The sequence below is a fragment of the Lepisosteus platostomus genome, unplaced genomic scaffold (genome assembly GCF_059453375.1).
Source record: "Lepisosteus platostomus isolate fLepPlt1 unplaced genomic scaffold, fLepPlt1.hap1 Scaffold_75_H1, whole genome shotgun sequence".
Classification (NCBI taxonomy): domain Eukaryota; kingdom Metazoa; phylum Chordata; class Actinopteri; order Semionotiformes; family Lepisosteidae; genus Lepisosteus; species Lepisosteus platostomus.
In genome coordinates this window covers 186,821-214,160 of record NW_028291687.1, presented here as the reverse complement: position 1 = coordinate 214,160, position 27,340 = coordinate 186,821, and the positions used below count along the sequence as shown (strand labels likewise).

Sequence of the window (27,340 nt, the reverse complement as noted above, 5' to 3'; positions counted from 1 at the left end):
CAAGGCCACAAGAGGGCGGAGGCGCCGCGCGCCCGGCCGACGTGTTGGACCGGTGCGCTTTACGTGCTGAAATAAACACGCGAAAGCCCCGAAATGTTTCCAGAGTGCTGTGCACTGGAGGTTTTTGTCTGGTGAAGACTTGCCTGGTGCTCCTCCGTGCAGATTGTTTGTCCTCCTCCAGTGCGGGACGAGCCAACACAAGGGAGCGCATTCGCCAACATCCAGGCACGCAATGCGATTTGGAAAGCAGCTCCTTTCCAAAGAGTTGCACACGAACGATCCTTCAGTCCCGCTCGGGGGGCACGGAAGCCCCGCCACACACAGCTTCAAGTAGCGAGTCAGGCGCCGGGGCTTTTGCTTACGGCCACACCACCCTGAACACGCCCGATCTCGTCTGATCTCGGAAGCTAAGCAGCGTCGGGCCTGGTTAGTACTTGGATGGGAGACTGCCTGGGAATACCAGGTGCTGTAAGCTTTTGCTCTCCCGGCCAGCAGGGGTCGCCGTTGGTGCCGTAGGCTTTGGGAGGAAAACCTGCAGGATGGAAAGGTGATCTATAGCCTCATCTCTAGAGATGTTTTGTTGCTGTGGCATGTGTGTGACCCATATTCAAAAAAAAAAACCCGTCTGTAAAACGAATATCGAAGCTGCCTCTAAATCTGCAAATGAAGATGAGTCGATAAACCACTCGTTTTTCGTATAACTAGACATATATTCATTTGTTACCGATTTCATTCATTGAGCACGGATACAATAAAGGTACAGCCATTCACTGTTTGACATGTCTGCACCGGTACAGAACCGAGCAATCAGAAAACGGGTGAAACTGTCTTTAGACTCAGCATACAGTACCGAGGCCCCCCATGACCAAATAAAGGCTAACCTCGATAATCAGCCTAAAGAACGCAGACTACAGCAAAACGACTGACTTTGAAAAGGGAATGAACGTCCGGAAGGAGTAGTGGAACTAGCTTGAGATGCTTCTCCGGACCCCTAACTAAAAGCCAGCGAGAACCAGCAGCGGCGTCCACTCCTGTCGAACCGGGATCCTTCCGCAGCCACGCAGCTCGTGGTGTCCTAACCCTCCCGTATCTGATTTTGGACCAAGCACATCAGGGGAGAGCGCGAACGCAGTCCCCCACTACCAGAAATTATGCAGTCGAGATTCCCACATTTGGGGAATTCGCAGGGGTCAGCACAGCCGGAGTGCAATGGCCAAGCCTAGCCCTGGGTGAACCTCCTTCTTGATCAAAGTATCTCCCCTGCCAGGTAAGTATGAGTTAAACAGGCCCCTGCAAGCGGCCCGCACCCACAGCACAAATCGCGCAGGCTAGGCCACCTCCTCGCCCCGCACGCCACCGCCTCCTGCTGGGCCCACTCTTTCACACACTCACACGCCACACTAACACTCAAAAGTGTGGGCAAAACGAGAAAACGAGCGCGCCGTTTCCTACACATCTGCAGTCGCCGTTGCGCATTCGCAGCATGTCCCGGGATGCAATTCGGCCTCATTTGCATAACTCCAGACCGGCAGATCGCCACGCAAGCTCGCGACGTGCGCCTGCCACACAACGACCAAACCTTTTCAGCAATTTCCAAAAAACGGGCCTGCTCGCCTGCCCACAAGGCTCCGTCTCTTACCTGCTCTCCAGAGCCTGCTGCCTTCTGTGCTTTTCTCTCGGCACCGCTGCAGTGCACACAACTCCTGCAGCGGGAGGGGGGGAGAAAGTTCCCGCGCTCCGCCGCAGGGAAGGCTCGCTCCGTGCGCACACGTCCTTTCGATGCCAGTCCAACAAGTGCTCCGCATTAGCTGCGTCGGGGCTCCGGCGTGTCGCACCTCACCTCACCTCGCACTGCCCCCTCCTTGAATGTCTGCCGCTGGGCATGCCCCGCTCTCCTCCGCCTTATCTTATCGCGTGTGAGCACCGACAATGGCCACAATGCCGGGGAATGGCACCTGTAAAGTGTTAATTGGGGCACAGGAACAGCCCATCTCGTCTCGGGGGGGCCGGCTTCAGAGACAATACAGCAAACACAGCGGGGCGGGGGAAGAAGACGACACCACACATGCGGGTACATTCAGCTCCGGCGGGAACGAGACATTTGTCGGTCTTTTCAAGTGCCGAGAGCCGAGCAATCCTTCACTTGTATCGTTTCTCCCCGGTGACTAGATCTGGCCCTGCGACTCTCGACTGGGCTCACCCCCGGGGCAGCCCAGCAGGTGTGAGCCTGGCCGGCACCCGGATGGGAGATTCCACCCCGGAAAAGCTCCGGTTGCTGCTGCTCCTGCAAGAGGTGTGACTGGGACCAGTAGGGAGCGCTCACCCTGCGGGCTGTGTGGCTCTCTTACGCCCCAGCCTCCTGATGGCGACACTCTGCTGCACAAACAGGCGCCGTCCTTCGGGGGAGGCGTCAAACCGAGGTCCCGACCCTCCTTGGCCATTAGGAAACCCCAGGGCGTCTCTCAAAAAGAGACGCCGGGGGTGTCCCTCTGGTGTTAGTGCTCCCCTTTACACATCAGTCGGGGTCTCCTCCTAATCCCCGTCTCACCTGTAACAATCAATGACGAGGCCCCCCTGTCCGTGAGATTTAGTACTCGCGCAAGAGACTGGGGGCAGAGCGCGAACGCGGTCCCCCGCCCCCCACAAAGTGCGCGCTCCGGGTTCCCTCTCGGGGCCCTGCAACACAGCGGAAGGGCAGCGAGAAGGAGCCTCTTGCTCTGACGCCGCAAGGCCACAAGAGGGCGGAGGCGCCGCGCGCCCGGCCGACGTGTTGGACCGGTGCGCTTTACGTGCTGAAATAAACACGCGAAAGCCCCGAAATGTTTCCAGAGTGCTGTGCACTGGAGGTTTTTGTCTGGTGACCAAGCACATCAGGGGAGAGCGCGAACGCAGTCCCCCACTTCTAGAAATTATGCAGTCGAGATTCCCACATTTGGGGAATTCGCAGGGGTCAACACAGCCGGAGTGCAATGGCCGAGCCTCGCCCTGGGTGAACCTCCTTCTTGATCAAGGTATCTCCCCTGCCAGGTAAGTATGAGTTAAACAGGCCCCTGCAAGCGGCCCGCACCCACAGCACAAATCGCGCAGCCTAGGCCACCTCCTCGCCCCGCACGCCACCGCCTCCTGCTGGGCCCACTCTTTCACACACTCACACGCCACACTAACACTCAAAAGTGTGGGCAAAACGAGAAAACGAGCGCGCCGTTTCCTACACATCTGCAGTCGCCGTTGCACATTCGCAGCATGTCCCGGGATGCAATTCGGCCTCATTTGCATAACTCCAGACCGGCAGATCGCCACGCAAGCTCGCGATGTGCGCCTGCCACACACCGAACAAACCTTTTCAGCAATTTCCAAAAAACGGGCCTGCTCGCCTGCCCACAAGGCTCCGTCTCTTACCTGCTCTCCAGAGCCTGCTGCCTTCTGTGCTTTTCTCTCGGCACCGCTGCAGTGCACACAACTCCTGCAGCGGGAGGGGGGGAGAAAGTTCCCGCGCTCCGCCGCAGGGAAGGCTCGCTCCGTGCGCACACGTCCTTTCGATGCCAGTCCAACAAGTGCTCCGCATTAGCTGCGTCGGGGCTCCGGCGTGTCGCACCTCACCTCACCTCGCACTGCCCCCTCCTTGAATGTCTGCCGCTGGGCATGCCCCGCTCTCCTCCGCCTTATCTTATCGCGTGTGAGCACCGACAATGGCCACAATGCCGGGGAATGGCACCTGTAAAGTGTTAATTGGGGCACAGGAACAGCCCATCTCGTCTCGGGGGGGCCGGCTTCAGAGACAATACAGCAAACACAGCGGAGCGGGGGAAGAAGATGACACCACACATGCGGGTACATTCAGCTCCGGCGGGAACGAGACATTTGTCGGTCTTTTCAAGTGCCGAGAGCCGAGCAATCCTTCACTTGTATCGTTTCTCCCCGGTGACTAGATCTGGCCCTGCGACTCTCGACTGGGCTCACCCCCGGGGCAGCCCAGCAGGTGTGAGCCTGGCCGGCACCCGGATGGGAGATTCCACCCCGGAAAAGCTCCGGTTGCTGCTGCTCCTGCAAGAGGTGTGACTGGGACCAGTAGGGAGCGCTCACCCTGCGGGCTGTGTGGCTCTCTTACGCCCCAGCCTCCTGATGGCGACACTCTGCTGCACAAACAGGCGCCGTCCTTCGGGGGAGGCGTCAAACCGAGGTCCCGACCCTCCTTGGCCATTAGGAAACCCCAGGGCGTCTCTCAAAAAGAGACGCCGGGGGTGTCCCTCTGGTGTTAGTGCTCCCCTTTACACATCAGTCGGGGTCTCCTCCTAATCCCCGTCTCACCTGTAACAATCAATGACGAGGCCCCCCTGTCCGTGAGATTTAGTACTCGCGCAAGAGACCGGGGGCAGAGCGCGAACGCGGTCCCCCGCCCCCCACAAAGTGCGCGCTCCGGGTTCCCTCTCGGGGCCCTGCAACACAGCGGAAGGGCAGCGAGAAGGAGCCTCTTGCTCTGATGCCGCAAGGCCACAAGAGGGCGGAGGCGCCGCGCGCCCGGCCGACGTGTTGGACCGGTGCGCTTTACGTGCTGAAATAAACACGCGAAAGCCCCGAAATGTTTCCAGAATGCTGTGCACTGGAGGTTTTTGTCTGGTGAAGACTTGCCTGGTGCTCCTCCGTGCAGATTGTTTGTCCTCCTCCAGTGCGGGACGAGTCAACACAAGGGAGCGCATTCGCCAACATCCAGGCACGCAATGCGATTTGGAAAGCAGCTCCTTTCCAAAGAGTTGCACACGAACGATCCTTCAGTCCCGCTCGGGGGGCACGGAACCCCCGCCACACACAGCTTCAAGTAGCGAGTCAGGCGCCGGGGCTTTCGCTTACGGCCACACCACCCTGAACACGCCCGATCTCGTCTGATCTCGGAAGCTAAGCAGCGTCGGGCCTGGTTAGTACTTGGATGGGAGACTGCTTGGGAATACCAGGTGCTGTAAGCTTTTGCTCTCCCGGCCAGCAGGGGTCGCCGTTGGTGCCGTAGGCTTTGGGAGGAAAACCTGCAGGATAGAAAGGTGATCTTTAGCCTCATCTCTAGAGATGTTTTGTTGCTGTGGCATGTGTGTGACCCATATTCAAAAAAAAAAACACGTCTGTAAAACGAATATCGAAGCTGCCTCTAAATCTGCAAATGAAGATGAGTCGATAAACCACTCGTTTTTCGTATAACTAGACATATATTCATTTGTTACCGATTTCATTCATTGAGCACGGATACAGTAGAGGTACAGCCATTCACTGTTTGACATGTCTGCACTGGTACAGAACCGAGCAATCAGAAAACGGGTGAAACTGTCTTTAGACTCAGCATACAGTACCGAGGCCCCCCATGACCAAATAAAGGCTAACCTCGATAATCAGCCTAAAGAACGCAGACTACAGCAAAACGACTGACTTTGAAAAGGGAATGAACGTCCGGAAGGAGTAGTGGAACTAGCTTGAGATGCTTCTCCGGACCCCTAACTAAAAGCCAGCGAGAACCAGCAGCGGCGTCCACTCCTGTCGAACCGAGATCCTTCCGCAGCCACGCAGCTCGTGGTGTCCTAACCCTCCCGTATCTGATTTTGGACCAAGCACATCAGGGGAGAGCGCGAACGCAGTCCCCCACTACCAGAAATTATGCAGTCGAGATTCCCACATTTGGGGAATTCGCAGGGGTCAGCACAGCCGGAGTGCAATGGCCGAGCCTCGCCCTGGGTGAACCTCCTTCTTGATCAAGGTATCTCCCCTGCCAGGTAAGTATGAGTTAAACAGGCCCCTGCAAGCGGCCCGCACCCACAGCACAAATCGCGCAGCCTAGGCCACCTCCTCGCCCCGCACGCCACCGCCTCCTGCTGGGCCCACTCTTTCACACACTCACACGCCACACTAACACTCAAAAGTGTGGGCAAAACGAGAAAACGAGCGCGCCGTTTCCTACACATCTGCAGTCGCCGTTGCGCATTCGGACCATGTCCCGGGATGCAATTCGGCCTCATTTGCATAACTCCAGACCGGCAGATCGGCACGCAAGCTTGCGACGTGCGCCTGCCACACACCGAACAAACCTTTTCAGCAATTTCCAAAAAACGGGCCTGCTCGCCTGCCCACAAGGCTCCGTCTCTTACCTGCTCTCCAGAGCCTGCTGCCTTCTGTGCTTTTCTCTCGGCACCGCTGCAGTGCACACAACTCCTGCAGCGGGAGGGGGGGAGAAAGTTCCCGCGCTCCGCCGCAGGGAAAGCTCGCTCCGTGCGCACACGTCCTTTCGATGCCAGTCCAACAAGTGCTCCGCATTAGCTGCGTCGGGGCTCCGGCGTGTCGCACCTCACCTCACCTCGCCCTACCCCCTCCTTGAATGTCTGCCGCTGGGCATGCCCCGCTCTCCTCCGCCTTATCTTATCGCGTGTGAGCACCGACAATGGCCACAATGCCGGGGAATGGCACCTGTAAAGTGTTAATTGGGGCACAGGAACAGCCCATCTCGTCTCGGGGGGGCCGGCTTCAGAGACAATACAGCAAACACAGCGGGGCGGGGGAAGAAGACGACACCACACATGCGGGTACATTCAGCTCCGGCGGGAACGAGACATTTGTCGGTCTTTTCAAGTGCCGAGAGCCGAGCAATCCTTCACTTGTATCTTTCTCCCCGGTGACTAGATCTGGCCCTGCGACTCTCGACTGGGCTCACCCCCGGGGCAGCCCAGCAGGTGTGAGCCTGGCCGGCACCCGGATGGGAGATTCCACCCCGGAAAAGCTCCGGTTGCTGCTGCTCCTGCAAGAGGTGTGACTGGGACCAGTAGGGAGCGCTCACCCTGCGGGCTGTGTGGCTCTCTTACGCCCCAGCCTCCTGATGGCGACACTCTGCTGCACAAACAGGCGCCGTCCTTCGGGGGAGGCGTCAAACCGAGGTCCCGACCCTCCTTGGCCATTAGGAAACCCCAGGGCGTCTCTCAAAAAGAGACGCCGGGGGTGTCCCTCTGGTGTTAGTGCTCCCCTTTACACATCAGTCGGGGTCTCCTCCTAATCCCCGTCTCACCTGTAACAATCAATGACGAGGCCCCCCTGTCCGTGAGATTTAGTACTCGCGCAAGAGACCGGGGGCAGAGCGCGAACGCGGTCCCCCGCCCCCCACAAAGTGCGCGCTCCGGGTTCCCTCTCGGGGCCCTGCAACACAGCGGAAGGGCAGCGAGAAGGAGCCTCTTGCTCTGATGCCGCAAGGCCACAAGAGGGCGGAGGCGCCGCGCGCCCGGCCGACGTGTTGGACCGGTGCGCTTTACGTGCTGAAATAAACACGCGAAAGCCCCGAAATGTTTCCAGAATGCTGTGCACTGGAGGTTTTTGTCTGGTGAAGACTTGCCTGGTGCTCCTCCGTGCAGATTGTTTGTCCTCCTCCAGTGCGGGACGAGTCAACACAAGGGAGCGCATTCGCCAACATCCAGGCACGCAATGCGATTTGGAAAGCAGCTCCTTTCCAAAGAGTTGCACACGAATGATCCGTCAGTCCCGCTCGGGGGGCACGGAACCCCCGCCACACACAGCTTCAAGTAGCGAGTCAGGCGCCGGGGCTTTCGCTTACGGCCACACCACCCTGAACACGCCCGATCTCGTCTGATCTCGGAAGCTAAGCAGCGTCGGGCCTGGTTAGTACTTGGATGGGAGACTGCCTGGGAATACCAGGTGCTGTAAGCTTTTGCTCTCCCGGCCAGCAGGGGTCGCCGTTGGTGCCGTAGGCTTTGGGAGGAAAACCTGCAGGATAGAAAGGTGATCTTTAGCCTCATCTCTAGAGATGTTTTGTTGCTGTGGCATGTGTGTGACCCATATTCAAAAAAAAAAACACGTCTGTAAAACGAATATCGAAGCTGCCTCTAAATCTGCAAATGAAGATGAGTCGATAAACCACTCGTTTTTCGTATAACTAGACATATATTCATTTGTTACCGATTTCATTCATTGAGCACGGATACAGTAGAGGTACAGCCATTCACTGTTTGACATGTCTGCACTGGTACAGAACCGAGCAATCAGAAAACGGGTGAAACTGTCTTTAGACTCAGCATACAGTACCGAGGCCCCCCATGACCAAATAAAGGCTAACCTCGATAATCAGCCTAAAGAACGCAGACTACAGCAAAACGACTGACTTTGAAAAGGGAATGAACGTCCGGAAGGAGTAGTGGAACTAGCTTGAGATGCTTCTCCGGACCCCTAACTAAAAGCCAGCGAGAACCAGCAGCGGCGTCCACTCCTGTCGAACCGAGATCCTTCCGCAGCCACGCAGCTCGTGGTGTCCTAACCCTCCCGTATCTGATTTTGGACCAAGCACATCAGGGGAGAGCGCGAACGCAGTCCCCCACTACCAGAAATTATGCAGTCGAGATTCCCACATTTGGGGAATTCGCAGGGGTCAGCACAGCCGGAGTGCAATGGCCGAGCCTCGCCCTGGGTGAACCTCCTTCTTGATCAAGGTATCTCCCCTGCCAGGTAAGTATGAGTTAAACAGGCCCCTGCAAGCGGCCCGCACCCACAGCACAAATCGCGCAGCCTAGGCCACCTCCTCGCCCCGCACGCCACCGCCTCCTGCTGGGCCCACTCTTTCACACACTCACACGCCACACTAACACTCAAAAGTGTGGGCAAAACGAGAAAACGAGCGCGCCGTTTCCTACACATCTGCAGTCGCCGTTGCGCATTCGGACCATGTCCCGGGATGCAATTCGGCCTCATTTGCATAACTCCAGACCGGCAGATCGGCACGCAAGCTTGCGACGTGCGCCTGCCACACACCGAACAAACCTTTTCAGCAATTTCCAAAAAACGGGCCTGCTCGCCTGCCCACAAGGCTCCGTCTCTTACCTGCTCTCCAGAGCCTGCTGCCTTCTGTGCTTTTCTCTCGGCACCGCTGCAGTGCACACAACTCCTGCAGCGGGAGGGGGGGAGAAAGTTCCCGCGCTCCGCCGCAGGGAAAGCTCGCTCCGTGCGCACACGTCCTTTCGATGCCAGTCCAACAAGTGCTCCGCATTAGCTGCGTCGGGGCTCCGGCGTGTCGCACCTCACCTCACCTCGCCCTACCCCCTCCTTGAATGTCTGCCGCTGGGCATGCCCCGCTCTCCTCCGCCTTATCTTATCGCGTGTGAGCACCGACAATGGCCACAATGCCGGGGAATGGCACCTGTAAAGTGTTAATTGGGGCACAGGAACAGCCCGTCTCGTCTCGGGGGGGCCGGCTTCAGAGACAATACAGCAAACACAGCGGGGCGGGGGAAGAAGACGACACCACACATGCGGGTACATTCAGCTCCGGCGGGAACGAGACATTTGTCGGTCTTTTCAAGTGCCGAGAGCCGAGCAATCCTTCACTTGTATCGTTTCTCCCCGGTGACTAGATCTGGCCCTGCGACTCTCGACTGGGCTCACCCCCGGGGCAGCCCAGCAGGTGTGAGCCTGGCCGGCACCCGGATAGGAGATTCCACCCCGGAAAAGCTCCGGTTGCTGCTGCTCCTGCAAGAGGTGTGACTGGGACCAGTAGGGAGCGCTCACCCTGCGGGCTGTGTGGCTCTCTTACGCCCCAGCCTCCTGATGGCAACACTCTGCTGCACAAACAGAGGTCAAACCGAGGTCCCGACCCTCCTTGGCCATTAGGAAACCCCAGGGCGTCTCTCAAAAAGAGACGCCGGGGGTGTCCCTCTGGTGTTAGTGCTCCCCTTTACCCATCAGTCGGGGTCTCCTCCTAATCCCCGTCTCACCTGTAACAATCAATGACGAGGCCCCCCTGTCCGTGAGATTTAGTACTCGCGCAAGAGACCGGGGGCAGAGCGCGAACGCGGTCCCCCGCCCCCCACAAAGTGCGCGCTCCGGGTCCTGCAACACAGCGGAAGTGCAGCGAGAAGGAGCCTCTTGCTCTGACGCCGCAAGGCCACAAGAGGGCGGAGGCGCCGCGCGCCCGGCCGACGTGTTGGACCGGTGCGCTTTACGTGCTGAAATAAACACGCGAAAGCCCCGAAATGTTTCCAGAGTGCTGTGCACTGGAGGTTTTTGTCTGGTGAAGACTTGCCTGGTGCTCCTCCGTGCAGATTGTTTGTCCTCCTCCAGTGCGGGACGAGCCAACACAAGGGAGCGCATTCGCCAACATCCAGGCACGCAATGCGATTTGGAAAGCAGCTCCTTTCCAAAGAGTTGCACACGAACGATCCTTCAGTCCCGCTCGGGGGGCACGGAAGCCCCGCCACACACAGCTTCAAGTAGCGAGTCAGGCGCCAGGGCTTTCGCTTACGGCCACACCACCCTGAACACGCCCGATCTCGTCTGATCTCGGAAGCTAAGCAGCATCGGGCCTGGTTAGTACTTGGATGGGAGACTGCCTGGGAATACCAGGTGCTGTAAGCTTTTGCTCTCCCGGCCAGCAGGGGTCGCCGTTGGTGCCGTAGGCTTTGGGAGGAAAACCTGAAGGATGGAAAGGTGATCTATAGCCTCATCTCTAGAGATGTTTTGTTGCTGTGGCATGTGTGTGACCCATATTCAAAAAAAAAAACCCGTCTGTAAAACGAATATCGAAGCTGCCTCTAAATCTGCAAATGAAGATGAGTCGATAAACCACTCGTTTTTCGTATAACTAGACATATATTCATTTGTTACCGATTTCATTCATTGAGCACGGATACAATAGAGGTACAGCCATTCACTGTTTGACATGTCTGCACTGGTACAGAACCGAGCAATCAGAAAACGGGTGAAACTGTCTTTAGACTCAGCATACAGTACCGAGGCCCCCCATGACCAAATAAAGGCTAACCTCGATAATCAGCCTAAAGAACGCAGACTACAGCAAAACGACTGACTTTGAAAAGGGAATGAACGTCCGGAAGGAGTAGTGGAACTAGCTTGAGATGCTTCTCCGGACCCCTAACTAAAAGCCAGCGAGAACCAGCAGCGGCGTCCACTCCTGTCGAACCGGGATCCTTCCGCAGCCACGCAGCTCGTGGTGTCCTAACCCTCCCGTATCTGATTTTGGACCAAGCACATCAGGGGAGAGCGCGAACGCAGTCCCCCACTACCAGAAATTATGCAGTCGAGATTCCCACATTTGGGGAATTCGCAGGGGTCAGCACAGCCGGAGTGCAATGGCCAAGCCTCGCCCTGGGTGAACCTCCTTCTTGATCAAAGTATCTCCCCTGCCAGGTAAGTATGAGTTAAACAGGCCCCTGCAAGCGGCCCGCACCCACAGCACAAATCGCGCAGCCTAGGCCACCTCCTCGCCCCGCACGCCACCGCCTCCTGCTGGGCCCACTCTTTCACACACTCACACGCCACACTAACACTCAAAAGTGTGGGCAAAACGAGAAAACGAGCGCGCCGTTTCCTACACATCTGCAGTCGCCGTTGCGCATTCGCAGCATGTCCCGGGATGCAATTCGGCCTCATTTGCATAACTCCAGACCGGCAGATCGCCACGCAAGCTCGCGACGTGCGCCTGCCACACACCGAACAAACCTTTTCAGCAATTTCCAAAAAACGGGCCTGCTCGCCTGCCCACAAGGCTCCGTCTCTTACCTGCTCTCCAGAGCCTGCTGCCTTCTGTGCTTTTCTCTCGGCACCGCTGCAGTGCACACAACTCCTGCAGCGGGAGGGGGGGAGAAAGTTCCCGCGCTCCGCCGCAGGGAAGGCTCGCTCCGTGCGCACACGTCCTTTCGATGCCAGTCCAACAAGTGCTCCGCATTAGCTGCGTCGGGGCTCCGGCGTGTCGCACCTCACCTCACCTCGCACTGCCCCCTCCTTGAATGTCTGCCGCTGGGCATGCCCCGCTCTCCTCCGCCTTATCTTATCGCGTGTGAGCACCGACAATGGCCACAATGCCGGGGAATGGCACCTGTAAAGTGTTAATTGGGGCACAGGAACAGCCCGTCTCGTCTCGGGGGGGCCGGCTTCAGAGACAATACAGCAAACACAGCGGGGCGGGGGAAGAAGACGACACCACACATGCGGGTACATTCAGCTCCGGCGGGAACGAGACATTTGTCGGTCTTTTCAAGTGCCGAGAGCCGAGCAATCCTTCACTTGTATCGTTTCTCCCCGGTGACTAGATCTGGCCCTGCGACTCTCGACTGGGCTCACCCCCGGGGCAGCCCAGCAGGTGTGAGCCTGGCCGGCACCCGGATAGGAGATTCCACCCCGGAAAAGCTCCGGTTGCTGCTGCTCCTGCAAGAGGTGTGACTGGGACCAGTAGGGAGCGCTCACCCTGCGGGCTGTGTGGCTCTCTTACGCCCCAGCCTCCTGATGGCGACACTCTGCTGCACAAACAGAGGTCAAACCGAGGTCCCGACCCTCCTTGGCCATTAGGAAACCCCAGGGCGTCTCTCAAAAAGAGACGCCGGGGGTGTCCCTCTGGTGTTAGTGCTCCCCTTTACCCATCAGTCGGGGTCTCCTCCTAATCCCCGTCTCACCTGTAACAATCAATGACGAGGCCCCCCTGTCCGTGAGATTTAGTACTCGCGCAAGAGACCGGGGGCAGAGCGCGAACGCGGTCCCCCGCCCCCCACAAAGTGCGCGCTCCGGGTCCTGCAACACAGCGGAAGTGCAGCGAGAAGGAGCCTCTTGCTCTGACGCCGCAAGGCCACAAGAGGGCGGAGGCGCCGCGCGCCCGGCCGACGTGTTGGACCGGTGCGCTTTACGTGCTGAAATAAACACGCGAAAGCCCCGAAATGTTTCCAGAGTGCTGTGCACTGGAGGTTTTTGTCTGGTGAAGACTTGCCTGGTGCTCCTCCGTGCAGATTGTTTGTCCTCCTCCAGTGCGGGACGAGCCAACACAAGGGAGCGCATTCGCCAACATCCAGGCACGCAATGCGATTTGGAAAGCAGCTCCTTTCCAAAGAGTTGCACACGAACGATCCTTCAGTCCCGCTCGGGGGGCACGGAAGCCCCGCCACACACAGCTTCAAGTAGCGAGTCAGGCGCCAGGGCTTTCGCTTACGGCCACACCACCCTGAACACGCCCGATCTCGTCTGATCTCGGAAGCTAAGCAGCGTCGGGCCTGGTTAGTACTTGGATGGGAGACTGCCTGGGAATACCAGGTGCTGTAAGCTTTTGCTCTCCCGGCCAGCAGGGGTCGCCGTTGGTGCCGTAGGCTTTGGGAGGAAAACCTGAAGGATGGAAAGGTGATCTATAGCCTCATCTCTAGAGATGTTTTGTTGCTGTGGCATGTGTGTGACCCATATTCAAAAAAAAAAACCCGTCTGTAAAACGAATATCGAAGCTGCCTCTAAATCTGCAAATGAAGATGAGTCGATAAACCACTCGTTTTTCGTATAACTAGACATATATTCATTTGTTACCGATTTCATTCATTGAGCACGGATACAATAGAGGTACAGCCATTCACTGTTTGACATGTCTGCACTGGTACAGAACCGAGCAATCAGAAAACGGGTGAAACTGTCTTTAGACTCAGCATACAGTACCGAGGCCCCCCATGACCAAATAAAGGCTAACCTCGATAATCAGCCTAAAGAACGCAGACTACAGCAAAACGACTGACTTTGAAAAGGGAATGAACGTCCGGAAGGAGTAGTGGAACTAGCTTGAGATGCTTCTCCGGACCCCTAACTAAAAGCCAGCGAGAACCAGCAGCGGCGTCCACTCCTGTCGAACCGGGATCCTTCCGCAGCCACGCAGCTCGTGGTGTCCTAACCCTCCCGTATCTGATTTTGGACCAAGCACATCAGGGGAGAGCGCGAACGCAGTCCCCCACTACCAGAAATTATGCAGTCGAGATTCCCACATTTGGGGAATTCGCAGGGGTCAGCACAGCCGGAGTGCAATGGCCAAGCCTCGCCCTGGGTGAACCTCCTTCTTGATCAAAGTATCTCCCCTGCCAGGTAAGTATGAGTTAAACAGGCCCCTGCAAGCGGCCCGCACCCACAGCACAAATCGCGCAGCCTAGGCCACCTCCTCGCCCCGCACGCCACCGCCTCCTGCTGGGCCCACTCTTTCACACACTCACACGCCACACTAACACTCAAAAGTGTGGGCAAAACGAGAAAACGAGCGCGCCGTTTCCTACACATCTGCAGTCGCCGTTGCGCATTCGCAGCATGTCCCGGGATGCAATTCGGCCTCATTTGCATAACTCCAGACCGGCAGATCGCCACGCAAGCTCGCGACGTGCGCCTGCCACACACCGAACAAACCTTTTCAGCAATTTCCAAAAAACGGGCCTGCTCGCCTGCCCACAAGGCTCCGTCTCTTACCTGCTCTCCAGAGCCTGCTGCCTTCTGTGCTTTTCTCTCGGCACCGCTGCAGTGCACACAACTCCTGCAGCGGGAGGGGGGGAGAAAGTTCCCGCGCTCCGCCGCAGGGAAGGCTCGCTCCGTGCGCACACGTCCTTTCGATGCCAGTCCAACAAGTGCTCCGCATTAGCTGCGTCGGGGCTCCGGCGTGTCGCACCTCACCTCACCTCGCACTGCCCCCTCCTTGAATGTCTGCCGCTGGGCATGCCCCGCTCTCCTCCGCCTTATCTTATCGCGTGTGAGCACCGACAATGGCCACAATGCCGGGGAATGGCACCTGTAAAGTGTTAATTGGGGCACAGGAACAGCCCATCTCGTCTCGGGGGGGCCGGCTTCAGAGACAATACAGCAAACACAGCGGGGCGGGGGAAGAAGACGACACCACACATGCGGGTACATTCAGCTCCGGCGGGAACGAGACATTTGTCGGTCTTTTCAAGTGCCGAGAGCCGAGCAATCCTTCACTTGTATCGTTTCTCCCCGGTGACTAGATCTGGCCCTGCGACTCTCGACTGGGCTCACCCCCGGGGCAGCCCAGCAGGTGTGAGCCTGGCCGGCACCCGGATGGGAGATTCCACCCCGGAAAAGCTCCGGTTGCTGCTGCTCCTGCAAGAGGTGTGACTGGGACCAGTAGGGAGCGCTCACCCTGCGGGCTGTGTGGCTCTCTTACGCCCCAGCCTCCTGATGGCGACACTCTGCTGCACAAACAGAGGTCAAACCGAGGTCCCGACCCTCCTTGGCCATTAGGAAACCCCAGGGCGTCTCTCAAAAAGAGACGCCGGGGGTGTCCCTCTGGTGTTAGTGCTCCCCTTTACCCATCAGTCGGGGTCTCCTCCTAATCCCCGTCTCACCTGTAACAATCAATGACGAGGCCCCCCTGTCCGTGAGATTTAGTACTCGCGCAAGAGACCGGGGGCAGAGCGCGAACGCGGTCCCCCGCCCCCCACAAAGTGCGCGCTCCGGGTCCTGCAACACAGCGGAAGGGCAGCGAGAAGGAGCCTCTTGCTCTGACGCCGCAAGGCCACAAGAGGGCGGAGGCGCCGCGCGCCCGGCCGACGTGTTGGACCGGTGCGCTTTACGTGCTGAAATAAACACGCGAAAGCCCCGAAATGTTTCCAGAGTGCTGTGCACTGGAGGTTTTTGTCTGGTGAAGACTTGCCTGGTGCTCCTCCGTGCAGATTGTTTGTCCTCCTCCAGTGCGGGACGAGTCAACACAAGGGAGCGCATTCGCCAACATCCAGGCACGCAATGCGATTTGGAAAGCAGCTCCTTTCCAAAGAGTTGCACACGAACGATCCTTCAGTCCCGCTCGGGGGGCACGGAACCCCCGCCACACACAGCTTCAAGTAGCGAGTCAGGCGCCAGGGCTTTCGCTTACGGCCACACCACCCTGAACACGCCCGATCTCGTCTGATTTTGGAAGCTAAGCAGCGTCGGGTCTGGTTAGTACTTGGATGGGACACTGCCTGGGAATACCAGGTGCTGTAAGCTTTTGCTCTCCCGGCCAGCAGGGGTCGCCGTTGGTGCCGTAGGCTTTGGGAGGAAAACCTGCAGGATGGAAAGGTGATCTATAGCCTCATCTCTAGAGATGTTTTGTTGCTGTGGCATGTGTGTGACCCATATTCAAAAAAAAAAACCCGTCTGTAAAACGAATATCGAAGCTGCCTCTAAATCTGCAAATGAAGATGAGTCGATAAACCACTCGTTTTTCGTATAACTAGACATATATTCATTTGTTACCGATTTCATTCATTGAGCACGGATACAGTAGAGGTACAGCCATTCACTGTTTGACATGTCTGCACTGGTACAGAACCGAGCAATCAGAAAACGGGTGAAACTGTCTTTAGACTCAGCATACAGTACCGAGGCCCCCCATGACCAAATAAAGGCTAACCTCGATAATCAGCCTAAAGAACGCAGACTACAGCAAAACGACTGACTTTGAAAAGGGAATGAACGTCCGGAAGGAGTAGTGGAACTAGCTTGAGATGCTTCTCCGGACCCCTAACTAAAAGCCAGCGAGAACCAGCAGCGGCGTCCACTCCTGTCGAACCGGGATCCTTCCGCAGCCACGCAGCTCGTGGTGTCCTAACCCTCCCGTATCTGATTTTGGACCAAGCACATCAGGGGAGAGCGCGAACGCAGTCCCCCACTACCAGAAATTATGCAGTCGAGATTCCCACATTTGGGGAATTCGCAGGGGTCAGCACAGCCGGAGTGCAATGGCCGAGCCTCGCCCTGGGTGAACCGATTTCGATTTCGATTTTTAAGAACTTTATTTTCTTTTCACAAAAAAATACAGGAAATCACAAATCAGAAAGCTTTACATTAATATACATACTTAAAACAGTATATATGATCACATCTCATTACATTTTGACACGGTAACAGTTACATAGCAACAATTTTCTTTTTTTCTGGTGCAAATCACATTCTTTATTTAAACATGATAATGTTTTTCACAGTTTCTTGAGATACTGTCCAATGCTCTCTATTTCCCACAGATTTTCTGCTTCCTCCCTCCCTTCTCTCCACAGATCTCTGAGGTAATAGTTCTCTCGGGTGATGAACAGGGCCAGGCTACCTGCTGCCTTGACTGGGACCTCGATGCCTTTGAACAGCCCCATGTTCCTCACTCTCCACAGGGCGTCTTTCCCACTGTTCACCACGGCCCAGATCCTGTCAAACACGTCAGGAGGAAGCTTGACAGGAGAGATGCCGTATATGATGAAAGCAGCGGTCAGGGTAAATTGGGGCGAGAGAGCCTGCAACCAATCTTCAAACTGTGCCCAGAAGGCCTTAGCAAAAAAGCAGGACCACAGGAGATGGGTCACAGTCTCCTCCTCGCCGCAGCCCACCCTAACGCAGCGAGGGCTGGGGGTGAGGCCCCTACGGTACAAGAAAGTTCGTACCGGTAAGCACTGGTGGACGACACTCCAGGCTAAATCTCTGTGAATGTTGCACAGAAATTTAGAGGATGTGTGTTTCCACACCTTCCTTGTTTGGGCTGATGTTAAAATGCCCACAGGGGTCTGCCTATTGTTCTGGGGTGCTACGAAATCTTCCAGTTTTTGGACGCTGACATCTCGGAGGGGAATATGGCCAATTGGGTGAGATCTTAGAAAACTTTTAACTGTCCCATAAATTGCAGGGCATGTGTCAGAGAGTGGGACGTCCAGCTTGGGTCTGACACCCCACACTCTGGACACCTCCCTACCTACCCAGAGCCTGGAAAAATAAGTCCAGGTACGCGCTGCAGGTGCTGTTGCAAAGCCTCTCAGCACAGAGGCCAGGAAAATGCACAGCAGCTTCGTAGCAATATCTGGGACAGACTTCCCCCCTGAGGGTAGCGGCCTGTACATTATTTCCCTTCTGAGTCTTTCCTGCTTCCCACCCCATAGAAATTGAAACATCAATCTCCTCAGCACCGCCGCAACACGGTGTGGGATTGGGAAGGTAGAAGCCAGAAAATTCAAGACAGGCAAGAGCTCGGCTTTGATGACCAGCACCTTCCCTGTCATGGTGAGGTCTCGGTCCTTCCATTGCATCAGTTTTTTGTTTAAGATTGGCAATTTGTTCTGCCAATTTACTGTTCCCATCTCTTCTCCAAAATACACCCCCAGGACCTTAATTCTCTTCTCTTGCAGCCTGAGATCATGTCCTTCTTTTGGCTCCCTCCAGTTCTGATAAAAAATCTCACTCTTAGATGTGTTAATTTTTGCGGAGGAAGCCAAAGAGAACCGATCACAGCACTGCAGAGCTCTGCTAATTGAGGCATTGTCAGAGAGGAGCAGGGTGACATCATCCATGTATAGAGATGTCTTTACCTCTCCTCCCCCACTTCCAGGCACTGGTATCCCATTAATGGCCTGATCCTGGCGCAAGGCACAGGCTAAGGGCTCCATAGCCAAAACGAATAACAAGGGGGATAATGGGCAGCCCTGCCTCACCCCTGAACAGACTTCAAAGGTGCGTGATCTATTGCCATTAACCATGACTCTGCTGTTGCTACCTGTGTACAGCAGGTTAATCCACTTTCTCATGATGGGGCCAAACTTCATGTGCTCAAGTACCGATGTTAAGTACTGCCGGTTTAGGCGGTCAAAGGCCTTTTCTAGGTCTACACCTAAAATGCACAGAGGGAGGGAGCGATCCTCAGAGTACAGACAGACATCCCTCAACAAGGCCAGGTTGTCGCTCATCAGGCGTCCTGCTATCCCACAAGTCTGTTCTTTCCCTACCAGTGAGGCCACTACATTTTGTAGGCGCAGGAAAAGGGCTTTGGACAGGATCTTAGTGTCCACGCCTAACAGGCTGAGGGGTCTCCAGTTCTTTATGTCATTTTTTGCTCCTTTCTTAAACAAGAGAGAGATAGTGCCTTCTCTTAAGGAGTCAGGCAGCAATTCTGTCTTGTAGCTTTCCTCGAATAGGAGCAGTAGCGGATCCTGAAGCAGATCCCAAAAGGTGCAATAAAATTCTTTAGGGAGCCCGTCAGCACCCGGAGTTTTCCCCTTCTGTAAGCTCTCCATAGCCTGTCTCAGCTCTTCTACTGTCAAATCCCTCTCAAGTACTTCCCTATCTTCTTCACTCAAAATGTTTTCTAGCTTTGAGGTAAAAAAATGAATATCTTCATCCTTTACCTCTGTAGAGCTGTACAGTCTTGAGTAGAAGGCCTCGGTGCAGGAGAGGATAGCACTCGGCTCTGTTCTCTCTCGTCCCTCCTCATCAACTACACTTTCCATGACAGTCTTGGAGCCTACCACTTTCCTGAAAAAGAAGCGAGTACACTTCTCATTTTCTTCCAAGAACTGCACTCTGCTTCTTAACAGCACTCCTCGACTACTTTCTTCGGCTATGCTCCGGATGTCCTTTTTTAAAAGGGCGATATCCTCGAGCACATCGAAGCCACTGTGCAGCATCGTGTAGAGACGCTGCAGCTGCCTCTGTTTCCTGGCTAGCACTCCTCTCCGTCTGGCAGCAGCCTTCCTTCCCTCAGCCATGAAAAAGGCCTTTGTCCTCATCTTCACCTCCTCCCACCACTCTCCTACTGACCCGTACAGACACTGCAAGGACAGCCACTGTGATAGTTTCTCCTTGTAGCGGGATACTACCCCCTCGTTCTCTAGCAGCTTTGTGTTGAGCTTCCAGAGGCCTGGGCCAAAGACAGTCCCGCCCTGGAGTTCCACTCTACACCCTAAAGCCTGATGATCTGAGAAGAAGACAGGCTGAAGAGTGACCCCAACAACTTTCACTCTCTCTGAGACAAAGCAATAGTCAATTCTGGAGCTGCTATTCCTCCCTGACCATGTATATCCTGCTGTTGTGGGATATATACATCTATATGTGTCTGAGAGTTTAAAGTCTTGAACTAAGTTATGCAGGGCCAGTGAGCTGGAATCCAATTTTATCGGAGAGCTAGACTGCCTGTCTGTGTGCTCTAAGATACAATTAAAATCCCCTCCCACTATCACGTCTGTGCTGCATAACAATAGGGGGGAGAGTGCCTTGAGTAGCTCCACCCTTCCTCCTACGTCAGTAGGGCAATACACATTGATTAGCCGCAGGTTAACGGTCCCCCATTCCACATCCACACACAGCAACCTGCCATCTATGACCCTCTGAATACTTTTCAATTTGAATGCCCATCCTTTGAAAAGAATGGCCACGCCAGAGGCTCTGTTGTTATTGTCCCCTGACCAAACAGAAGGCCCTTTATCCCACCTATCTTCAAAACTTTTATACCTCTCTTGATAGGCTAAAGCACACTCCTGCAACATCAACACATCTCCCTCTCTCTGCTGGAGGTAATCAAAGACAGACTGGCATTTAACTCTGTCATTGATACCTCTTGTGTTAAGAGAAATTATGTTAAGAGCCATATTACATAAGAAAGTGGAACCAGTCTTTACAAAACACATTTCTCTTCGGTCTCACCTGTTACCTTTTTCTTTTTCTTTTTCTTCTTACCAATTTCCTGCCAGCCATCCTCTGAATGAGCCTTCATCAGGGTGGCAGCAGTAAAAGCGTTCACAGAGTCCATTTCAAGGAAGGGGGTAGAGGGAGGGGTGGAGAGGTTCCAGCTGTCCCCATCGCCATGCTCTCCTTCCTCCTCGCTCGGGGAGAAAACAGAGTCATTTTTTCTTTTCCTCAAGTCCAGCTCCTGGGAGCACTGAGGGGAAAGGGGTGCAGCCGATGCACCAGTCTCCTCTTCCCCCTCACCCACCAGCTGCTGCAGATCCTCCGTGATGGACTGGATGGAGGAGAGGAGGGCATCTGTAGCACTTGCAGAGTCTGAGAAAAGCAGCTCCGCTGAATCCTGGGTATCCTCGCTGGACCCGCTCCACCGGGGGGCCCCACACTGGCCCTCGTTCTGAGGAGCAGGAGTGGGGGAGGGGTCCTCGCTGTTCTCGGGGGTTTTCAAACCCTCGTGCTTGTCTGGTGCAGTCTGCGGTTGTGGGGGCGTAGTGGATTTCTCTTCCACCAGCCCCGGAGCCACAGCAGGACTGATCCTGGCTGGAGGCTGAGAGTCTTTGTCCAACAAGGGTTCTTTGTTTGACTTGTTGTTTGCTTTGGATTTTCGGGCCGGTTTGGCTGAAACAAGCACTGCCTCATCCTTTCTCATTTTGAGTTTATTGGCGTAGGCGTGAGGGCAGTTCTTAAAAACGTGTCCTTCCGAGCCACATAAATTGCACTTTGGCAGCATTGAACAGTCAGAGGCTAAATGTCCCTGTTTGCCACAGGTCTTGCAGCATTTCACAGTGCAGGACGATGCCAGGTGTCCCACAGCACCACAGCGCCGACACACCTTTGGTTGTCCCACATAAAACACATAGCCATTGCAGGCGCCCAGCCGGATTGTAGAGGGCAGGTGCCTTAAGCCTCCATTTACGCTGTCCGGTAGCAAGCGAACCTCGAATTTCCTTGCTCCTGTTTTTATACCATCAACATCTCTAACCTCAGTTCCATGGTGGACGGTGCAGTACTGGTTAAGCCAGGTGTGAATGTCCTCCGTCTTTGCCAGTTCCGAGAACATAACAACATGCACCGTTTTCCTCTCTCTCTGTGTCAGAGGCTGCAAGTTGATCTTCTCAAGTGCAGGAACTTTGCCTCTTTTTGCCTCAAACACATCCACGCATTGTTCAAACAGAGGATAGGTAGCAAATACAACCTCAAATGCTTTCTGACCTGGGAGAGCGAAGATGAAATCCAAGTGCCGAGGTTCAAAGCCAAGTTCCTTCTGTAACACTTTTCTGCTGAACTGCATACGATCCATGAAGAGGTCATCCAAGAGCTCAAAACGTACAGCATTCTTACGGGATCCAAAGGTTGCCATTTCAAAAACCGCAAATCGAACACTGCTTCCAACTAAAGAAAAACAATCCAACCACTCCACCTACAGGCTGATCAAGGTATCTCCCCTGCCAGGTAAGTATGAGTTAAACAGGCCCCTGCAAGCGGCCCGCACCCACAGCACAAATCGCGCAGCCTAGGCCACCTCCTCGCCCCGCACGCCACCGCCTCCTGCTGGGCCCACTCTTTCACACACTCAAACGCCACACTGACACTCAAAAGTGTGGGCAAAACGAGAAAACGAGCGTGCCGTTTCCTACACATCTGCAGTCGCCGTTGCGCATTCGCAGCATGTCCCGGGATGCAATTCGGCCTCATTTGCATAACTCCAGATCGGCAGATCGCCACGCAAGCTCGCGACGTGCGCCTGCCACACACCGAACAAACCTTTTCAGCAATTTCCAAAAAACGGGCCTGCTCGCCTGCCCACAAGGCTCCGTCTCTTACCTGCTCTCCAGAGCCTGCTGCCTTCTGTGCTTTTCTCTCGGCACCGCTGCAGCGCACACAACTCCTGCAGCGGGAGGGGGGGAGAAAGTTCCCACGCTCCGCCGCAGGGAAGGCTCGCTCCGTGCGCACACGTCCTTTCGATGCCAGTCCAACAAGTGCTCCGCATTAGCTGCGTCGGGGCTCCGGCGTGTCGCACCTCACCTCACCTCGCACTGCCCCCTCCTTGAATGTCTGCCGCTGGGCATGCCCCGCTCTCCTCCGCCTTATCTTATCGCGTGTGAGCACCGACAATGGCCACAATGCCGGGGAATGGCACCTGTAAAGTGTTAATTGGGGCACAGGAACAGCCCGTCTCGTCTCGGGGGGGCTGGCTTCAGAGACAATACAGCAAACACAGCGGGGCGGGGGAAGAAGACGACACCACACATGCGGGTACATTCAGCTCCGGCGGGAACGAGACATTTGTCGGTCTTTTCAAGTGCCGAGAGCCGAGCAATCCTTCACTTGTATCATTTCTCCCCGGTGACTAGATCTGGCCCTGCGACTCTCGACTGGGCTCATCCCCGGGGCAGCCCAGCAGGTGTGAGCCTGGCCGGCACCCGGATGGGAGATTCCACCCCGGAAAAACTCCGGTTGCTGCTGCTCCTGCAAGAGGTGTGACTGGGACCAGTAGGGAGCGCTCACCCTGCGGGCTGTGTGGCTCTCTTACGCCCCAGCCTCCTGATGGCGACACTCTGCTGCACAAACAGGCGCCGTCCTTCGGGGGAGGCGTCAAACCGAGGTCCCGACCCTCCTTGGCCATTAGGAAACCCCAGGGCGTCTCTCAAAAAGAGACGCCGGGGGTGTCCCTCTGGTGTTAGTGCTCCCCTTTACCCATCAGTCGGGGTCTCCTCCTAATCCCCGTCTCACCTGTAACAATCAATGACGAGGCCCCCCTGTCCGTGAGATTTAGTACTCGCGCAAGAGACCGGGGGCAGAGCGCGAACGCGGTCCCCCGCCCCCCACAAAGTGCGCGCTCCGGGTTCCCTCTCGGGGCCCTGCAACACAGCGGAAGGGCAGCGAGAAGGAGCCTCTTGCTCTGACGCCGCAAGGCCACAAGAGGGCGGAGGCGCCGCGCGCCCGGCCGACGTGTTGGACCGGTGCGCTTTACGTGCTGAAATAAACACGCGAAAGCCCCGAAATGTTTCCAGAGTGCTGTGCACTGGAGGTTTTTGTCTGGTGAAGACTTGCCTGGTGCTCCTCCGTGCAGATTGTTTGTCCTCCTCCAGTGCGGGACGTGCCAACACAAGGGAGCGCATTCGCCAACATCCAGGCACGCAATGCGATTTGGAAAGCAGCTCCTTTCCAAAGAGTGGCACACGAACGATCCTTCAGTCCCGCTCGGGGGGCACGGAACCCCCGCCACACACAGCTTCAAGTAGTGAGTCAGGCGCCAGGGCTTTCGCTTACGGCCACACCACCCTGAACACGCCCGATCTCGTCTGATCTCGGAAGCTAAGCAGTGTTGGGCCTGGTTAGTACTTGGATGGGAGACTGCCTGGGAATACCAGGTGCTGTAAGCTTTTGCTCTCCCGGCCAGCAGGGGTCGCCGTTGGTGCCGTAGGCTTTGGGAGGAAAACCTGCAGGATGGAAAGGTGATCTATAGCCTCATCTCTAGAGATGTTTTGTTGCTGTGGCATGTGTGTGACCCATATTCAAAAAAAAAAACCCGTCTGTAAAACGAATATCGAAGCTGCTTCTAAATCTGCAAATGAAGATGAGTCGATAAACCACTCGTTTTTCGTATAACTAGACATATATTCATTTGTTACCGATTTCATTCATTGAGCATGGATACAATAGAGGTACAGCCATTCACTGTTTGACATGTCTGCACTGGTACAGAACCGAGCAATCAGAAAACGGGTGAAACTGTCTTTAGACTCAGCATACAGTACCGAGGCCCCCCATGACCAAATAAAGGCTAACCTCGATAATCAGCCTAAAGAACGCAGACTACAGCAAAACGACTGACTTTGAAAAGGGAATGAACGTCCGGAAGGAGTAGTGGAACTAGCTTGAGATGCTTCTCCGGACCCCTAACTAAAAGCCAGCGAGAACCAGCAGCGGCGTCCACTCCTGTCGAACCGGGATCCTTCCGCAGCCACGCAGCTCGTGGTGTCCTAACCCTCCCGTATCTGATTTTGGACCAAGCACATCAGGGGAGAGCGCGAACGCAGTCCCCCACTACCAGAAATTATGCAGTCGAGATTCCCACATTTGGGGAATTCGCAGGGGTCAGCACAGCCGGAGTGCAATGGCCAAGCCTCGCCCTGGGTGAACCTCCTTCTTGATCAAATTATCTCCCCTGCCAGGTAAGTATGAGTTAAACAGGCCCCTGCAAGCGGCCCGCACCCACAGCACAAATCGCGCAGCCTAGGCCACCTCCTCGCCCCGCACGCCACCGCCTCCTGCTGGGCCCACTCTTTCACACACTCACACGCCACACTAACACTCAAAAGTGTGGGCAAAACGAGAAAACGAGCGCGCCGTTTCCTACACATCTGCAGTCGCCGTTGCGCATTCGCAGCATGTCCCGGGATGCAATTCGGCCTCATTTGCATAACTCCAGACCGGCAGATCGCCACGCAAGCTCGCGACGTGCGCCTGCCACACACCGAACAAACCTTTTCAGCAATTTCCAAAAAACGGGCCTGCTCGCCTGCCCACAAGGCTCCGTCTCTTACCTGCTCTCCAGAGCCTGCTGCCTTCTGTGCTTTTCTCTCGGCACCGCTGCAGTGCACACAACTCCTGCAGCGGGAGGGGGGGAGAAAGTTCCCGCGCTCCGCCGCAGGGAAGGCTCGCTCCGTGCGCACACGTCCTTTCGATGCCAGTCCAACAAGTGCTCCGCATTAGCTGCGTCGGGGCTCCGGCGTGTCGCACCTCACCTCACCTCGCACTGCCCCCTCCTTGAATGTCTGCCGCTGGGCATGCCCCGCTCTCCTCCGCCTTATCTTATCGCGTGTGAGCACCGACAATGGCCACAATGCCGGGGAATGGCACCTGTAAAGTGTTAATTGGGGCACAGGAACAGCCCATCTCGTCTCGGGGGGGCCGGCTTCAGAGACAATACAGCAAACACAGCGGGGCGGGGGAAGAAGACGACACCACACATGCGGGTACATTCAGCTCCGGCGGGAACGAGACATTTGTCGGTCTTTTCAAGTGCCGAGAGCCGAGCAATCCTTCACTTGTATCGTTTCTCCCCGGTGACTAGATCTGGCCCTGCGACTCTCGACTGGGCTCACCCCCGGGGCAGCCCAGCAGGTGTGAGCCTGGCCGGCACCCGGATGGGAGATTCCACCCCGGAAAAGCTCCGGTTGCTGCTGCTCCTGCAAGAGGTGTGACTGGGACCAGTAGGGAGCGCTCACCCTGCGGGCTGTGTGGCTCTCTTACGCCCCAGCCTCCTGATGGCGACACTCTGCTGCACAAACAGAGGTCAAACCGAGGTCCCGACCCTCCTTGGCCATTAGGAAACCCCAGGGCGTCTCTCAAAAAGAGACGCCGGGGGTGTCCCTCTGGTGTTAGTGCTCCCCTTTACCCATCAGTCGGGGTCTCCTCCTAATCCCCGTCTCACCTGTAACAATCAATGACGAGGCCCCCCTGTCCGTGAGATTTAGTACTCGCGCAAGAGACCGGGGGCAGAGCGCGAACACGGTCCCCCGCCCCCCACAAAGTGCGCGCTCCGGGTCCTGCAACACAGCGGAAGGGCAGCGAGAAGGAGCCTCTTGCTCTGACGCCGCAAGGCCACAAGAGGGCGGAGGCGCCGCGCGCCCGGCCGACGTGTTGGACCGGTGCGCTTTACGTGCTGAAATAAACACGCGAAAGCCCCGAAATGTTTCCAGAGTGCTGTGCACTGGAGGTTTTTGTCTGGTGAAGACTTGCCTGGTGCTCCTCCGTGCAGATTGTTTGTCCTCCTCCAGTGCGGGACGAGCCAACACAAGGGAGCGCATTCGCCAACATCCAGGCACGCAATGCGATTTGGAAAGCAGCTCCTTTCCAAAGAGTTGCACACGAACGATCCTTCAGTCCCGCTCGGGGGGCACGGAAGCCCCGCCACACACAGCTTCAAGTAGCGAGTCAGGCGCCGGGGCTTTCGCTTACGGCCACACCACCCTGAACACGCCCGATCTCGTCTGATCTCGGAAGCTAAGCAGCGTCGGGCCTGGTTAGTACTTGGATGGGAGACTGCCTGGGAATACCAGGTGCTATAAGCTCTTGCTCTCCCGGCCAGCAGGGGTCGCCGTTGGTGCCGTAGGCTTTGGGAGGAAAACCTGCAGGATGGAAAGGTGATCTATAGCCTCATCTCTAGAGATGTTTTGTTGCTGTGGCATGTGTGTGACCCATATTCAAAAAAAAAAACCCGTCTGTAAAACGAATATCGAAGCTGCCTCTAAATCTGCAAATGAAGATGAGTCGATAAACCACTCGTTTTTCGTATAACTAGACATATATTCATTTGTTACCGATTTCATTCATTGAGCACGGATACAATAGAGGTACAGCCATTCACTGTTTGACATGTCTGCACTGGTACAGAACCGAGCAATCAGAAAACGGGTGAAACTGTCTTTAGACTCAGCATACAGTACCGAGGCCCCCCATGACCAAATAAAGGCTAACCTCGATAATCAGCCTAAAGAACGCAGACTACAGCAAAACGACTGACTTTGAAAAGGGAATGAACGTCCGGAAGGAGTAGTGGAACTAGCTTGAGATGCTTCTCCGGACCCCTAACTAAAAGCCAGCGAGAACCAGCAGCGGCGTCCACTCCTGTCGAACCGCGATCCTTCCGCAGCCACGCAGCTCGTGGTGTCCTAACCCTCCCGTATCTGATTTTGGACCAAGCACATCAGGGGAGAGCGCGAACGCAGTCCCCCACTACCAGAAATTATGCAGTCGAGATTCCCACATTTGGGGAATTCGCAGGGGTCAGCACAGCCGGAGTGCAATGGCCAAGCCTCGCCCTGGGTGAACCTCCTTCTTGATCAAAGTATCTCCCCTGCCAGGTAAGTATGAGTTAAACAGGCCCCTGCAAGCGGCCCGCACCCACAGCACAAATCGCGCAGCCTAGGCCACCTCCTCGCCCCGCACGCCACCGCCTCCTGCTGGGCCCACTCTTTCACACACTCACACGCCACACTAACACTCAAAAGTGTGGGCAAAACGAGAAAACGAGCGCGCCGTTTCCTACACATCTGCAGTCGCCGTTGCGCATTCGCAG

At 55.9% G+C, this 27,340-nt stretch overlaps 16 non-coding genes and 1 pseudogene across 16 annotated transcripts; 8 read left to right on the top strand and 9 right to left on the bottom strand.

Moving 5' to 3' along the window:
- The first annotated feature begins 356 nt into the window (after positions 1–356).
- On the top strand, positions 357–475 carry LOC148631601 (5S ribosomal RNA). The gene has a single exon (XR_015934698.1). It is a non-coding gene; the product is annotated as a 5S ribosomal RNA (ribosomal RNA).
- A 636-nt stretch (positions 476–1,111) lies between these two features.
- Positions 1,112–1,275, bottom strand: LOC148631600 (U1 spliceosomal RNA). Its single transcript, XR_015934677.1, has one exon. It is a non-coding gene; the product is annotated as a U1 spliceosomal RNA (small nuclear RNA).
- A 1,596-nt stretch (positions 1,276–2,871) lies between these two features.
- Positions 2,872–3,035, bottom strand: LOC148631599 (U1 spliceosomal RNA). Its single transcript, XR_015934673.1, has one exon. It is a non-coding gene; the product is annotated as a U1 spliceosomal RNA (small nuclear RNA).
- Positions 3,036–4,842: 1,807 nt separating this feature from the next.
- Positions 4,843–4,961, top strand: LOC148631598 (5S ribosomal RNA). Its single transcript, XR_015934706.1, has one exon. It is a non-coding gene; the product is annotated as a 5S ribosomal RNA (ribosomal RNA).
- A 636-nt stretch (positions 4,962–5,597) lies between these two features.
- Positions 5,598–5,761, bottom strand: LOC148631597 (U1 spliceosomal RNA). Its single transcript, XR_015934634.1, has one exon. It is a non-coding gene; the product is annotated as a U1 spliceosomal RNA (small nuclear RNA).
- Positions 5,762–7,567: 1,806 nt separating this feature from the next.
- Positions 7,568–7,686, top strand: LOC148631596 (5S ribosomal RNA). The gene has a single exon (XR_015934697.1). It is a non-coding gene; the product is annotated as a 5S ribosomal RNA (ribosomal RNA).
- A 636-nt stretch (positions 7,687–8,322) lies between these two features.
- Positions 8,323–8,486, bottom strand: LOC148631595 (U1 spliceosomal RNA). The gene has a single exon (XR_015934708.1). It is a non-coding gene; the product is annotated as a U1 spliceosomal RNA (small nuclear RNA).
- A 1,775-nt stretch (positions 8,487–10,261) lies between these two features.
- LOC148631594 (5S ribosomal RNA) lies at positions 10,262–10,380 on the top strand. Its single transcript, XR_015934711.1, has one exon. It is a non-coding gene; the product is annotated as a 5S ribosomal RNA (ribosomal RNA).
- Positions 10,381–11,016: 636 nt separating this feature from the next.
- On the bottom strand, positions 11,017–11,180 carry LOC148631593 (U1 spliceosomal RNA). The gene has a single exon (XR_015934666.1). It is a non-coding gene; the product is annotated as a U1 spliceosomal RNA (small nuclear RNA).
- A 1,775-nt stretch (positions 11,181–12,955) lies between these two features.
- On the top strand, positions 12,956–13,074 carry LOC148631592 (5S ribosomal RNA). The gene has a single exon (XR_015934696.1). It is a non-coding gene; the product is annotated as a 5S ribosomal RNA (ribosomal RNA).
- Positions 13,075–13,710: 636 nt separating this feature from the next.
- Positions 13,711–13,874, bottom strand: LOC148631591 (U1 spliceosomal RNA). The gene has a single exon (XR_015934665.1). It is a non-coding gene; the product is annotated as a U1 spliceosomal RNA (small nuclear RNA).
- Positions 13,875–15,649: 1,775 nt separating this feature from the next.
- On the top strand, positions 15,650–15,768 carry LOC148631590 (5S ribosomal RNA; annotated as a pseudogene).
- A 636-nt stretch (positions 15,769–16,404) lies between these two features.
- LOC148631589 (U1 spliceosomal RNA) lies at positions 16,405–16,562 on the bottom strand. The gene has a single exon (XR_015934686.1). It is a non-coding gene; the product is annotated as a U1 spliceosomal RNA (small nuclear RNA).
- A 6,958-nt stretch (positions 16,563–23,520) lies between these two features.
- On the top strand, positions 23,521–23,639 carry LOC148631588 (5S ribosomal RNA). The gene has a single exon (XR_015934692.1). It is a non-coding gene; the product is annotated as a 5S ribosomal RNA (ribosomal RNA).
- Positions 23,640–24,275: 636 nt separating this feature from the next.
- On the bottom strand, positions 24,276–24,439 carry LOC148631587 (U1 spliceosomal RNA). The gene has a single exon (XR_015934678.1). It is a non-coding gene; the product is annotated as a U1 spliceosomal RNA (small nuclear RNA).
- Positions 24,440–26,214: 1,775 nt separating this feature from the next.
- LOC148631586 (5S ribosomal RNA) lies at positions 26,215–26,333 on the top strand. Its single transcript, XR_015934632.1, has one exon. It is a non-coding gene; the product is annotated as a 5S ribosomal RNA (ribosomal RNA).
- Positions 26,334–26,969: 636 nt separating this feature from the next.
- Positions 26,970–27,133, bottom strand: LOC148631585 (U1 spliceosomal RNA). Its single transcript, XR_015934663.1, has one exon. It is a non-coding gene; the product is annotated as a U1 spliceosomal RNA (small nuclear RNA).
- Positions 27,134–27,340: the final 207 nt, after the last annotated feature.